This window comes from Macrotis lagotis, chromosome 1 (genome assembly GCF_037893015.1).
Source record: "Macrotis lagotis isolate mMagLag1 chromosome 1, bilby.v1.9.chrom.fasta, whole genome shotgun sequence".
NCBI lineage: Eukaryota > Metazoa > Chordata > Mammalia > Peramelemorphia > Peramelidae > Macrotis > Macrotis lagotis.
In genome coordinates, this window is record NC_133658.1 from 59,971,399 (window position 1) to 59,986,493 (window position 15,095).

A 15,095-nucleotide genomic window follows, 5' to 3' on the forward strand; every position below is an offset into this window, starting at 1 on the left:
CTCAATTAGCACGTGAGAAAATAAGGCTGAGACTACATTTCCCAGCGGCCTGTGCATCATCTCTCTCCCCACCCCCTCACTACGGACGAGACCATTTGTCACAGACGCTTTTAGTAAAAGAAATGTTAAAATAAGGCAGGCTTCCAAAGTCCTTTAGTCTTTTAAAAGGTGACCTTTCTTCATTCTTCATATTTAGTGACTGGAGGACGGAAGTTAAAGGAATGAAAGATCTGCTTCCTCCCCTCGAAGTTTCTTCCTAGTGAGTTCTCCGACCTGACTTCCGTTACCAATCCGAGTCGGAACACCTCCTCCCCTCCTGCCTCTTTGACCCGCCAGACCCACCTTCAGCACACACTTCCATTGGCTCTGGTTTCCCTCGGGTCCCGCCTCCTATTCGTTTCCCCTCCAATGAGAACGAGCGGTCGTCCGTCAGAGGCGTCTCCAGGTAACGAGGGGCGGGGAGCGGCGTTCGAGGCTGCGAGTCTAGTCTGGTCGCGGCTGGAGGAGTCGCCGCATGGGGCCGGGACGGTCGCCCTCGGGGCCGGAGAGCATGACCACGGGCCCGAGGACTCCGGGAGAGGCGAGTCGGGGGCTTCTGGTGGGTTCCTCCATTAGGAACCTGGGGCTTCTGATCTTGAATATTCATGAGGCCTCATGGTTATTCATTGGGAGCCCCCCCGCTGGGCCGGGGTGGAGTGGGGGTGGGGAGGAAATGAGCCGAGCTGTCAGTTCGGTGCCAGGGCCTGGGCTGGGTCTGAAATGAGGGGGGGCCTTAGTTTCTATCACTAGCTGCGTCTTTTATTTTATTTTATTTTATTTTGTTTTATTTTATTTTACTCTATTTTATTTTGTTTTATTTCATTTTATTAAATAAATAACCACTGTTTAATAAACGCCTGCTACAATATGTAACAGCTAGCCTTCATGCTGCGCTTTAGGGTTTGCTTTTAAGGTCATCTCAGTTCGAAACCCACAACCATCGTGGGAGGTGGATGAAACGAGGCCCCCGAAAGTTAAGGTGATGCGTCTTTTTTAATAAGTGCCCCCAAGTCCTGGACCAAGTGGATGAACGAAATAATTTGCTGAAGTCTATTCTAAAATATTAACTTTGTACATAGATTTGTAAATATGTTAAAACTTAATTTTTAAAATTATTATTTATGTTTTAGCATTTTTTTTTTGTTTTGAGTCCTTCCCCCCCCCCCCCATTGATAAGGGCATCAATTATATCCTGAACTCATATAGACTTTTAGGTTGGAGTAAGTTTTATATGTACCTTTTTCTTTTGCAAAGGTTTAAGAATGAGAGGCAGCCAGTTGTTTCTGATTGAGTATTTAGTAGGGATAGAACATTATCCTGAGGATGTGGGCAGGAAGTAAAATTAAGGAGTCCTTTGTCCTAGAGATATTCATACACATTGGCTAAAAATGTCAAAATATAGTAAATTTCCTATGTACCTCGTAAAAGATTGATTTCTTTTAAGAGTACTCAGTCTTCACATATCAGTAAGAAATTAAGACGGGGCAGCTAGATGGTGCAGTGGATAGAGCACTGGTCCTGGAGTCTGGAGGAACTGAGTTGAAATTCTGTCTCAGACAATAATTACTTAGCTGTGTGACCTCGGGCAAGTCACTTAACCCCATTGCCTTGCAAAAAAAGAAATCAAAAAAAGAAATTTAGACTTCTGGGTATCTGTCTCCCCCTAAATTAATTACAAATTGGTAGATTTGTCCTGCCAGGAAGAGACAACAAGAGATCAGATAATAGTGTACAATAATGATAGTCTTTAAGGAACAGTTTTGGCAGAGATATTGTTCAATCTTCATTGCCAGACCACAAAAGAGGTTAATAATTTCCCCTATTTTCTGTTTTTGCATAAAAGTTTCCCTCTTTACCAGCTTGGGCATGATCATTATCCTTAATAGCCTCCACCTTAAGGATTAGATGGTAAATCACAGAGAATAAAACTTCATGTCTAATCTTTACTTTCTGTGAATTTTGTTTTAACCCAGTTTTTAAAGGGTTAAACAGAAGATAATGCTAGGAGGACTTACGGAGCAGGTAAAGATTAGTTTGACAGTATATTTACCAGTCACAAGAAGAAACATTTATCAAGTTAGTATGTATTGCGTGCTGAGGATGCAAAGACAGCAGTGAAAAAAACAGCCTGCATCTTCAAAGAGCTTGCATATTCTTGGGAGTATTGCATTCATACAGATTTCTAAGTACAAGATAACTTACTTGAAAACAGTTTGTAAAGGGGGTAATGTGAAATAGAAAAGGACTTCCAGTCACCCAGAATTGAAACCTTAGAAGCATCTCTGCCATTTCCCTCCCTCTCTCTCAGTACCCATCTCTGCCTCAGAATCTTGGTTTCTCAAGCTATAAAGTAAGCGAGTTACATTCCATGACCTTGATGTTTCACCTTCAAGCTCTAAAAGTCTGTGATTTGTTTTGTGTAGAAATAAAAGGGGCTGTTTCTTATTTTAACCAGACCAAATCTTTGTTTGGAAGAGAGAATAACTGGGAGGGAGAGCCCCAAGTTTTGCAGACTGGGCTAACACCTTTGAGCAAACTTAGGACAGTTATTTTAAAATTTTGCAGACCTTGCTTGGACAGGACTCTTAATCAAATAGTGTCAGCTTGAGTTGGGAGGAACCTGGGTTTGAGTCTTTTGACATATCTGGGGTATGCCCCTTGTCTTCAGGGACAAAATAAAATAATTAGGGGCTCTGACCACATTCAGATCCTGATCACAGTCTAGGCCCCCCATAGAACAGCAGGGCCCCCCCCCCACCTCAGCCCTGTGGCAGAGGGGGGCGTATATGGTCATTCACAGACCAGGAGGGAGGACAGAGGGTAGAGCCTCACACACTGAGACCCTTGTGGGAGTGTCCCAAAAGCTCAGGAAGCACCCCAAAACCAGGCTCAGGCTGGGAAAATGAGCAAGCAGAGAAATAAGAGGAACACCATTGAGAAATATTTTGCATATGAGTCCAAGAAGGATCAAAATACTCAGTCTGAAGATGAGGAAGCACAAGCTCCTGCATCGAAAGACTCCAAGAAAAAACAGAAATTGGGCTCAGGCTATGACAGAGCTCACAAAAGACTTTGAAAATCAAATGAGGGAGTTAGAAGAAAAACTGGTAAAAGAAATGAGAGAGATGCAGGAAAAACATGAAAATGAAGTCAGCAGCCTAGTCAAGGAAATCCAAAAAAATGCTGAAGAAAATAGCATGCTAAAAACCAGCTTAGGTCAAATGGATAAAACAGTTCAACAAGTTATTGAGGAGAAGAATGCTTTAAAAAGCAAAATTGGCCAGATGGAAAAAGAGATAAGAAAACTCTCTGAGGAAAACAAATCCTTCAGACAAAGAATAGAACTCAGGGAGATTGTTGAATTTACGAGAAACCAGGATTCATTATTTCAAAACCAAAAAAATGAAAAATTAGAAGAAAATGTGAAACATCTCATTGAAAAAATAACTGATATGGAAAATAGACTTAGGAAAGATAATTTAAAAAATTTTGGAATACCTGAAAGTCATGATCAGGAAAAGAGCCTTGACATCATTTTCAAAGAATTACTACAGGAAAATTGCCCTGATATTCTAGAAGCAGAGGGCAAAATAGAAATGGAGAGAATCCACTGATCCCCCAGAGAAAGAGATCCCAAAAAACCAAGCTCTAGGAATATTATAGCCAAGTTCCAGAACCCCCAAGTGAAAGAGAAAATATTACAAGCAGCCAGAAGGACACAGTTCAAATATCGTGGAGCTGCAGTCAGGATCACACAGGACTTAGCAGCAACTACATTGGAAGCTTGTAGGGCTTGGAATATAATATACTGGAAGGCAAAAGAGCTTAGAATGCAACCAAGAATCAACTACCCAGCAAGGCTGAATGTCCTCTTCCAGGGAAAAAGATGGATTTTCAATGAACCAGGGGAATTTCAAATGTTCCTGTTGGAATGGCCAGAGCTGAACAGAAGGTTTGATCTTCAGATACAGGACTCAGGTGAAGCATAGAGAGTGGAGGAGAAGGGGAAAATATGAGGGACTTAATGATGATGAACTACATGTATTCCTGCATAGAAAAATGACACTGATAATACTCTCATGAACCTTCTCAATTAATAGAGCAGGTAGAGGGAGCTTTTATAGTTGAAGCACAGGAGAAAGCTGAATTTGAAGATAAAATATGGTGTAAAAATGGAGTCAATAGAAAAAAAGGGAAATGTAATGGGAGAAAGAAAAAGGAAAGGGGAAATAGACCAAGATATCTCATATAATAAGTTTTTTCTTTATTACAATGAGCTATTGCAATGATATGGAAGGGGGAAGGCAAGGGGGGATGAGGGAATCTTCGCTCTCATCAGAGGTGGCTAGGAGAGGAAATAGCATATATACTCAATGGGGTATAGGCATCTGGAGTAAGAAGGTGGGGGACAGGGGGAAGTGGGGGATGTGAGTGATGGAGGAGAGGATGGACCATGGGGGGGGAGAGTGGTCAGATATAACACATTTTCCTTTTTACTTCTTTCAAGGACCTGGGATTGGATGGCCTGTCCAGGACCATAGGGCCAGGTGGATGCTGGGCCTAAGGGGTGGGAGGGGGGCTCGGGGTCTCTTGGCCCCAGGACCAGGGATCTGTCTGCTGTGCCACTCAGATACCCTACAGCAGAGTCAGAGTGAAAGGAGAGAGAAAATATAGTACATGGTAGTGGAGAAATACAAAAGGAGGGAGTTGGGATCAGCAATGGCAACAGTGGAAAAATGTGGAAGTAACTTTTGCGATGGACTTATCATAAAGAATGTGATCCACCCGTGACAGAGTTGTTGGTGTTGGAACAAAGACTGAAGCACATTCTTTATTATTATTATTTTTTGGGGGGTGCAGGGCAAGTGGGGCTGGGTGGCCTGCCTGGAGCCGAATATCAGGGTGATCGTTGGGTGTCTGAGGCTGGATTTGGACCCAGGTGCTCTTGGCTCAAGGGCCAATGCTCTATCCACCACCCAGCCACCCCTACTATTATTACTATTTTATTTTATTTAGGGTCTTTTTTTTTTCTTTTTTTGGTTTTTGCCAGGGCAGTGGGGTTGGGGTGGCTTGCATGTTACATGGCTGGGTGATTGTTGGGTGTATGGGGCTGGATATGGGCTCGGGTGTTCCTGGCTCCAGGGCTGGGGCTCCGTCCATTGTGCCACTTGGCCATACCTACAATTATTACTATTATTTTTTTTAATTTTAATTTTTTTCTCTCCCCTTTACTTTATTGCTCAAGCAAGTCTACATTTATTGGGGGGGGTATTTCATTTACTCTTAAACAAGAATATTTTATTAATGTATAAAAAAATTTGTATGAAAAGAGAATAAATAAATATAAAAAATAAAATAATTAAGCATGTGGACTTCTATGATAAGCCTTACAACATTTCATATCTTTAAAAACTTTATGTAATATGTCCCCCTAATGCTAGAATCACATTTTATATGATTTGACTTTGAGTTCACAAGATTTTGACACATATTCCTTAATTATCATGAAACCATACTCATCACAATGAATATGAGGTGAACCTTTGACCAATAGTCCATTTTCCCTAGCTAGCCTTGATTATTGTCCATTGGTTTTCAGTCAGGTGAGTTCCCTGATTAATGAAGCATATTTATCTCTTATCTCTTGGAGAAAGTGATTAACCTTTGGTACATGTTGGTGGATTGTAATAATCTGTTTCCATTGGGTAATCTTTATAATTTAGTCTGTTAAAACTGGAGTTCATAATTTTTCAAGAGAGGTCAGAATTCCAGGCCCTCTGAAAGTAAAAAAGTTATTAGGGCCACATTGTATTTGCTTTTTGCAGTCTGAGGATGATATTCAGCTTGTATTGGCTCCCATTGGCTCCCAAAGCCTTGCTTGCTTTCTTAGCATTAATTAGACTCTCTTTGTCCTTTGTTGTGACTGATTCTTTGTTGAGATGAGTTTGAAACTTTGAACTTGAATCCTTGAAACCCTTGATCTTTCCTTACTTGCAACTCTGCAGCGTTGCTTATGATCGGTACTGTGGACTTTTTAAGATCTAAGACAAGTCCACAAGCATTTTTTTAAGCCTCTACCTTGTACTCAGGTACTGCTGAGCTAAGGGGCTGAAGCTACAAAGAGAAGCCAAAAAGACAGTCCTTGCTGTTGAAACTCCAGTCTGATGGGGAGATACCATACAAATATGTACAAACAGGATAGATTCAGTATAAACTGGAGAGGGTCACAAAGGGAACCACTAGCATGAAGGGGGTAATCAGAAGGTAGGATTTGTACTGGGACTTAAAGGAAATCAGGATATGGAGAGGAAGAGAATTCTAGACCCAGGACAGTGAGGAACCCCCCCCCCCCCCCCCCCCCAGTGTGTGGCCTCGACTGTGACTGGATAGAGGGGAACAAGAGGTAAGTAGACTGGAAAGGCAGGGAGGAAGAGGTCTGGTGATTCAGGGATTTTAAAACCAATTGGAATTTTATTTTTGATCTGGAAGCATCAGGAGTTGGCTTGAGGGTTACAGCATAAGTCTTGTGTTTTAGGAAGGATTCTTGGTGGGTGAAGAGCTCCAACTTTTCCTTGGAGCAATGATGTTATTGAAAACAGTAATAGTGGTGAAACAAACATGCGGCATTATATCCAACATTTGAGAGCTAACTAAAGGTGGAAAAGCGTGTTTAGTCTAGTTTCTATCAGTGCAGGTCACTATTGTAAGTAGAAACACATATTTTTGACTGCTGTTATTCTAAGAAAATCAAGCCATTACCAAATTCTTGCCTGTTTGGAGTAGTTCAAATAGCAACAGACTAAGCAGATGACCATGGGGAAGCTGGAAGTCTCTCAGTTTCTTGACCTTGGTTGGACAGCCTCATCTGTAAAATGGGGATAAGGTAAGGTTGTTTTGAGTCAGTCAACTTGTATTTAAAAAGCAAGCTGTATGTCACCCATTGTGTTAGGTACTAAAGATGTAAAGAAAGACAAAAAAGAGAAAGGAAAAACTCCTGCTCTCAAATAGCCCAATATCTAATGGGGGGGGGCAACTAAGTAAAAACAAGTGGTATATTGTATAAACTTGGTAGTAATGTCAGAGGGAAGGAATGAAGATTGAAGAGGATTAGGAAAAGAAGGTGGGATTTTATTGGAAAATAGAAGGAAGCCAGGAGGCAAAGGTGATTAGGAAATGTTTCCAAGAATGGAGGACAGACATTCCTGTAGACGCTGTTTCTGAGTTAAGAGATGGAGTATCTAAAGTGAGGAATAGCAAGGAGACCAATGACATTGACTGGAAGAGTAAGTGTTAGGGACCAAGGGGGCCAGGATGCAGTGCTTTGAATGTAGAATAGTGTTATTTGATCCTGGGATTATAGAGAGCCACTGAAGCTGATTGAAAGGAATGGTGGGGGGAGTTGATTTTGCTTCAGTACGACTAATATGCTGCTGAATGAAAGATGAACTGAAGTGGAGAAAACCATACACAAACAGTCAAGAGAGGGGAGCAGGAGCCTGCCCCAGGATGGTAATGGTGTCGGGAAAGGAGACTCAGATATTGGAGAGATAGCGCTTTGATAATAGTATGCCCATAGAAAGAGTAGACATGAGGATCAGATGAGAATTGAATTGTGTTGAACTGAATAATTATACATAAGATACTTTGTAAATCTGAAAACCAATACATGTTAACCATGGCTGTATTGGGAGGTAAGTCTCATTTACACCTGATTAAAAACTCATTCTTTTTATTACCTTGGAGCAGAGTTAAATTACCCAAGTGGAAAGTGTCTATTCTTAATGGCTGGTCCAGAGGGACTTGGGGCTGATGGATTTTTAAAGTCCTTGGCTTGTAGTTCCATCTCTGCTTTCAAAGGAATACCCTGTTATCAGTGATGGGGGAAAGTATGAGTTGTCCTCTAGCCTCATCACTTGGCTACTTCCATTGTTTGTGTCTGTAGGAGTTAAATTTGACCACAATAGCTCCCCGCCATTTCTCTTTATTCATGTGTCAGAAATATAATCATCTTTTTCATTTCGCGAGTTGTAAACTAGGCAGTTTCTTTCAACCAATAGATGTTATTGACTTCATTTTTCTCCTGTTGTATTATATTAAATGAAGATTTCATGTTTAACGTCTCAAACTATAGACAAGTCACCAAATCTCTCTGGGCTTCTGTTTCCTTATCCATACAGGAGGGAGTTTGGACTAGATGGCCTCTCACAACTGCTCTCAGCTCTAGAACTACAATCATTTTTATTTTAGGTTTTTGCAAGGCAAATGCGGTTAAATGGCTTGGCCAAGGCCACACAGCTAGGTAATTATTAAGTGTCTGAGACCGGATTTGAACCCAGGTACTCCTGACTCCAAGGCCGGTGCTTTATCCACTACACCACCTAGCCGCCCCAAATTCTTTTTTTTTTTTGGCAAGGATTAAGTGACTTGCCCAAATCCACACTGCTAGGTGATTATTAAATGTCTGGAGCCCGGATTTGAGCTCAGGTACTCCTGACTCCAGGGCTGGTGCTCTATCCGCTGCGCCACCTAGCTGCCCCATACAATCAATTTTTTTTTAATTAAATTTTTGTCAATAAACAAGCACCTGTTTTTTCTTCCTCCCAACCCATTTCTCATTGAGAAAATAATAAAAGTGAAAACAACCCCCATGCAACAAATCGATATGATCAAACAAAAACACATTCATTCCTATATGTGCATATCTAGTCTGTCTCTTTTCAGTCAGGAGATGGACAGCATTCTAAATCCAGGCTTGAAATCTCATTTCATTTCCTAAGAGTTCCTAAGACTTTCAAAAATTGTTTTATAATGTTGTGATGCTATGTTATTCTAGTTCTGTTCACTTCACTCTGATTAGTTCAAAGTAAGCTTCAAATGACAGCCTGCCCTTCCTTCCCCTTCCTCATTTTAAGAGTTCTTGTTCATTCATGCCAGTTTGTCTGATTCTTTGTGATCCTTGTTAGGATTTTCCTGGCAAAGTTACTGGAATGGTTTGCCATTTCCTTCTCCAGGCCATTTTACAGGTGAGGAAACAGGTAAATAGGGTTAAATGATTTCCCCAGGGACACATAGCTTATAAATGTCTGAAGACAGATTTGAATTTAAGAAGATGGATCTTTGGGATTCCAGGGCTAGTGCTCTGTGCACTATGGCGCCACCTAGTGGCCCACTTGGATCTTTCCAGATGACCCATCGTAGCTGTTCTTTCAATATCCTGTTCACCACTCAGTCAGCTGTGTAGAAAATCGTTAATGGGAGCTTTGAAGGTGAGATGGAGCTGAGTCATCCTCTTTTTTTTGCCATCTTGGCTAGTCTTTGAGCTGTGATCTTATGGGGGAAACCCCCTCTTTATGTAGACTTTAATCCTGCATGATATCTGTCATCTCAAAAGTGGATGTTTCTTCCAACTGCATGAGTGGTAGCCTGCTGTGCATTTTATCCTGTGTAGCTCCTGTCCTTGTCATCTCATACACCAAGGACCTGCCCTCAGATTCTTGGTGTTATGTGACCAGATGCATTTTGTCAGAGGCATTCTGACTCCAGGTATGCTAATTGCCATATGTATAATGAATTAACTTTTTAATAATTGAGGGAAATTCCTCAAAGACTAATAAAATGCTTTGAATCAGGTCCATGTGGGAGTTTATAAAAAACTTGACTTAGAATCTTAGTTGGATATGGGGTCATCTGGCTCTCCTTCCCCCTGTCCCTCTGCCCTTATTCTATAATTGAGGAAACTGAGACATAAGGCAGCAGGTAGCAGAGGCAGGATTTGAACACAGATCCTTTTATTCTTGACTCCTATGATCCCACATAGAATGTATGAGAGCCTTAGTCATTGTCAGCCATGGGACCCTGGGCTTTGACCTTTTGGAACTTATATTTTCATATGAACAATGAAAATCATATTTGTACCATATATTTCACATATTTTTTGGGAAAGTGCTTTGCTGTCTCTCCCCATTTGACTGTATGCTCCTGGAAGGCAGGGACTGCTTTTTGCTTCTTTTTGTATCCCCAGCACTTAACACTTAAAAGTCTAGCACATAAGTATTTCCCATATGTTTATTGGCCGAATGACTAGAAGTGCTATATAAAGGGGTTGCTCTGCAAAGCACTTTCCCCCCCCCAAATTTGTGAAGTATATGGTGCAGAAGTTCCAGGAGGTTAAGACATGCCATATATAGGAGAAATTGGAAATACTTAACTAAGGAAGGCTTCCCATAGGAGATAAAATTTTAGCTGGGCCTTAAAGGAAGCTAGGGAAGGCAGTAGTTGGAGCAGAGGAGGGAGAAGATTTCAGGCATGAGGAACAACCAGAGAGAATGTCTGAAGCTGAGATATGGAGTTTCTTGCTTTTGGGATAACCAAGGTTTAGTGGCAGTAGATTGAAGAGTACTTGGTAGAGAGTGAGGTCTAAGAAGACTGGAAAGATAAAGGGGACTAGGTAATAAAGGACTTTGAATGACTAACAGCATTTTGTATTCAATCCTAGAGGCAATAGTTTCTCTGAAAGAAGATCCAGAAAAGGAAATGGAAAGAGTAGTCAGGTAGGAGGAAAGACTAGAAAGAATGTTCTCAAACCTAGAGAGAAGAGAATATTGAGGAGAGAGAGATCAAGAGTCAACAGACTGCAGAAAGGGCAATGAGAATGAAGACAGAGAGCAGATTATTAACTTTGGTAACTAAGAGATCATTGGGAACTTTGGAGAGAGCAGTTTGAATAGAACAGTAAGGTTGAAAGCCAGATTGTAAGGGTTAACAGAGTGGAAAGTTGAGGACACCTATAGTAAACAAACTTTTTGAGTTATCTACAAAGGGCCAAAGAGATACAGGGTGATAATTACTGGTGATGGAAGGATCAAGTGAGCAGCAGGGAATGAGTACCTAGATAAGGAGAAATTGAAACTGTTAAAGAATGAGAATGACAGAGGAGAAGTTTTTTTGGAGGAGACAAGATGGAAAGGGATCTCTTGAACAAGTAAAGTGGTTAACCCTGAAGTTAAGGAGTAAGACCACTTTTTCATATGAGACAAGGGTGAAGGAAGAGAGAAGGCACCAGAGTACTAGCAGATGAACTACTTTTCCCCTTTCCTCATAACAAATGGCCCCAGTATTTTCAGTAAAATATAAAGCAAAGTTCTCAGCTGGGAGGGTGGGTAGAGGGGAAGTCATGGGAGATTTGAGGAGGCATGAAAAGGGTTAGTAGTGTCACTGTGGAGAGTAGGATAGTGAATTGATAAGGGAAGTGTAGTGAGATTACTTGGCAGCAGTGAGGGCCCAGTTGAGGCTGTATACCATAAATTTGTAGAGGATCCAGTGAGAATTGTTGTGTGACTTTTCTTTGCCTTTGTTCAGCAGCACCTGAGTAGGCACTAAGGTCAGAAATGCAAAGAGTAATCTTAAGACTGAGGCTTGCTGGGCATAATCAGTTTTACAAGGGAATTCAAGAGAAGAAGATAGTATAGAGTTGAATTGGTTCACCAATGGGTCAAGATACGGAAAAAAATAGAATGGCTAGTGTACATGAGATGGCTTGGGAGAAAATTGAAGGGTTAAGAGATTGGATGTTACTGTGTGGACAAAAATAGGGTTTTGTAAGGCATGGCAGAAGGAGAAGTGAAAAGCCATTAGATTATGGAGGGATAAGGACATTTCGGAATTCATATAAAGAAGTGGTATATTTATAAGTGATAAGATCAGGGTATGATCATGTTTGTGTGTAACGGAGGTGAGACTCATGGCAAGTGGTTGAGAAACTAGTGGTTAGAGTATTTGAAGGATCAGTATGTATGTCAAAGTCTCCTAGTATGAGGGTAGGAAATGGGGAGGGGAAAAAAATTGTGAGCCAGTTATTGAATTTATTGAGGAAGGAAGGGGAGTGACCAGGGAGTCTGAAGCTAACAGCTACCAGGATTTTGATTAGGTGGAAGATATGACTATAATGAAGCTCAAAGGAAGAGAGATTACTAAGGAAGGAGGAAGGGAGAGAATAGAGAATGAGTGAAGCTGCAGCTAGTACTAGAAAGGGTGGCCAAAAAGGCTATGTAATCACAGAGCAGTCAGGTTTCAGTAAGCTAGGAGGTGGAAGGAGTGGGAGAGGAAAAAATTAAAGATGAAAGGGAGCTTTTTGCCTATGGAACAGGCATTCTAGAGAGTACAGTGGAAGGGGTTGGTAGTGTTTGATTAAAATTTTGGGGATAGAAGGATTGAGGGGGAATGGGAATGAGGGACTAGGTGGTAGGGGGTGAAGAATGGGGTTTAGATGTTTATTTACAGGAGTTCAGAGTCACTGACCAAATATGAGAATGTTCACCCGAGTGGAGATCACCACTCCTTCCTAGCAATGTTTGGAGGTAAGGTTGAAGGCAAGTGTAGTATGAGATAGGAGGCATACAGTGAGATGGGGGACCCTGTTTCACAAGTTCCCTCTCTTCAAAGGTAGAAAAAAGCATAGCTGAAGTTGGATGTTGTACCTGCACAAAAGGAAAAAGAAGTTCCATTCCCTACCACTTTTCCTCTTCTTCCCTTAGAGGATGCTTGTTCCTCTTGGCACTGGAGGTTCTCCACATCCCAGCTGGGAGACTGGACTGGCAGGAGGTGATGGAGGTTGCCTTGTCCCAGCACAAATGGAAGTCATTGCTTTCAGGTAGATGGAGGATGTCAGCCTGACCCCTAGCGGCTTCCATCCAGGGATGCAGTGCACCCAGCAGGAGGTGGAAGGCATCAGTTGCTTAGCCCAGCTGAAGAGCTGTGACTCCTCTCATCACCTGAGGAGGTTGGCAAAGAGACCACAGCAGGAAGTAAACTTTAAGGTTATAGATTTATTATAGTTTTATATACATATACATATATTTATTTATACATACACACATCTTTATATATATATATATGTATATATACACATATACACATATACATACATACATACACACATACATACACACAAATAATGGTTAGGCAGTTCTGAAGTCAAAAGACCTCAGTTCAAATCCTGTCTCTGAGATGACCTGTTTGATTTTGGACAGGTAATTTAATTGTCCTGGGCAATTTTTTTATCTGTAAAATGATATGATGTTTTAAATATTTGATCCTCTGGAGGCTCTCTATAAAACTAAGGCCTTTTCTTTAAGTCTCTTTTTACCCCCCTGGATTATTTGGGTTCTTTTAGAGGGACAGCTTTTGTTTTGGCAGAAGAACTTGGAATCAATCAGAAGATGCTATTCATTGATTGATTGGGCTATTTCAAAGGGAATGGCAGTGGTAGATTTAGGAATTCAGAGATAATGGTTCTACTTGAATGTCCAGGAATCCCTTAAGTATTCCACGGTCAGGAAGGAATGAGTTTGCAGTTAACTTTGGAATTTGGTTGGACTTTGGAATCTTTGCCTTCCCTGTGGAAATTAGTTTGTATTCACTTTGTACTCTCTCTCTCTCTCTCTCTCTCTCTCTCTGTCTGTGGTATTTCTCGTAGAATATAAGCTTATGTGTGTGCATGTGTGTATAGTGTTTCTCATAGAATATAAGCTTTTTGAGGTCAAGTGCCATTTTGTTCTTTGTCTTAGCATCCCAAGCATCCAGCACAGTTCCTGGCACATTGCAAGGAATTACCAAATACTTGTAAAAGGAATGAAGGATTATTTGTATCAGAGATTGAATGTTTCTAAAAATGTCCATATTTATAAGTATCAGTGTACTAATTATCACAGGTGGTGCAAGGGATAGAGTGCTAGACCTGGAATCAGGAAGATTCATTTTTCTGAGTTCAGATCCGATCTCAGCTGTGTAACCTTGGATAAGTCACTTTACCCTGTTTGCCTGAGTTTTGTCATCTGAATTCAAATGAGGAAAACTGGCAAAATCAGGAAATGCTTCCTGTAGATGTTGGCATCTGAGTTGGACTTAAAAGGAAAATAGCCATTCCATTGGCAGAGTTGAAGGGAAAGACAGTTGGCACCAAAGCATGTGTGTGGAAGAGGAATAGAAGGCTATGTGGGAGTAACAGGAAAGGGAGGTGGTAGCCAAGTTATAAAGGGTTTTCAAGTCAAATCAAGGAACTCATGTTTAATCTTAGAAAGAATGGGGAGCTAGAGGAGTTTATTGGGTATGAGAGTGGCATGGTTAGACCTGCCCACCTGTGCAGAAGAGTAAGAAAAGATAAGGTAAGGTGGCCATCCATATATTATAGTGATTCAATCTAGAGATAATGATTTGGCCTGAGTGGTTGGGTGTATGAATAGAGAAAAGGATAAGTTAGATAGACTCTGTGGAAAAGTCGTTTCCCTTTTTGAACCTCAGTTTATTTCTTTGTAAAGTGGGGATAATGGTGCATTATCCATACTACATAATTATGGTGGGAGTGTATCAAGTGCAATGGAAGTATAAGTGATTATTACTATTTCTTTTACATAAAAAATAAATAATTCTTTAAAAAAATTTCTTTTGCACAAACTAGACCAATATTAGAAGGAGATCAGAAAATTGGAGGAAGGAAGGGAAATTTTTACAGCAAGTATCTCTGATAAAGCCTTCATTTCTCAAATACATAGAGAAATAAGTCAAATTTATAAGAATACAAGTTGGAGGCAGACCTAAAGTCAGGAAGGCCAAGATTTGAATCCTGATGAGCAGAAGAACCAGGACATCATTGTACAAAGTAATAGCAACACTTTGAGATGATGAACTTGAGTGACTTAGCCATTATCAGCAATAAAATGATCCACGACTGAATCCAAAGGACTTTAGAAAAATGCTGTCTACCTCCTGGGAAAAGTATTGATGAAGTCTGAGTTTAGATTGAATCAATATACTATTTTTCACTTTATTTGTATGTATATGTGTTTTTGGAGGGTAGTCTATGCCCTTTTTCACAGTTTGACTATTATGGAACTATGTTTTGCATGGCTTCTTTTGTATAATCTGTAGAAAATTGCTCACTCCCTATTTCAGGGAGGTGGAAGAAGGAAGGGAGAGAGAGAAAATATGTAACTCAAAAATTAAAACAATGTATGGTACAAATTGGGGAAAAATAAAATATTATTTTAAAAAGACACATT

At 40.7% G+C, this 15,095-nt stretch overlaps 1 protein-coding gene across 5 annotated transcripts in view; it reads left to right on the forward strand.

Moving 5' to 3' along the window:
* The first annotated feature begins 463 nt into the window (after nucleotides 1–463).
* The window catches only part of MEAK7 (MTOR associated protein, eak-7 homolog), a 41,739-nt gene continuing 27,107 nt past the window's right edge, over nucleotides 464–15,095 (forward strand). The window contains exons 1-2 of one of the 5 annotated variants that reach the window (XM_074201951.1): nucleotides 464–598; nucleotides 12,689–12,854. The gene's annotated coding sequence lies outside the window, so the exon portion shown is untranslated. Of the gene's footprint in view, nucleotides 599–12,594; nucleotides 12,855–15,095 lie in introns of those variants that run through there. The other 4 variants (XM_074201952.1, XM_074201944.1, XM_074201955.1 and 1 more) reach the window with 4 other exon arrangements.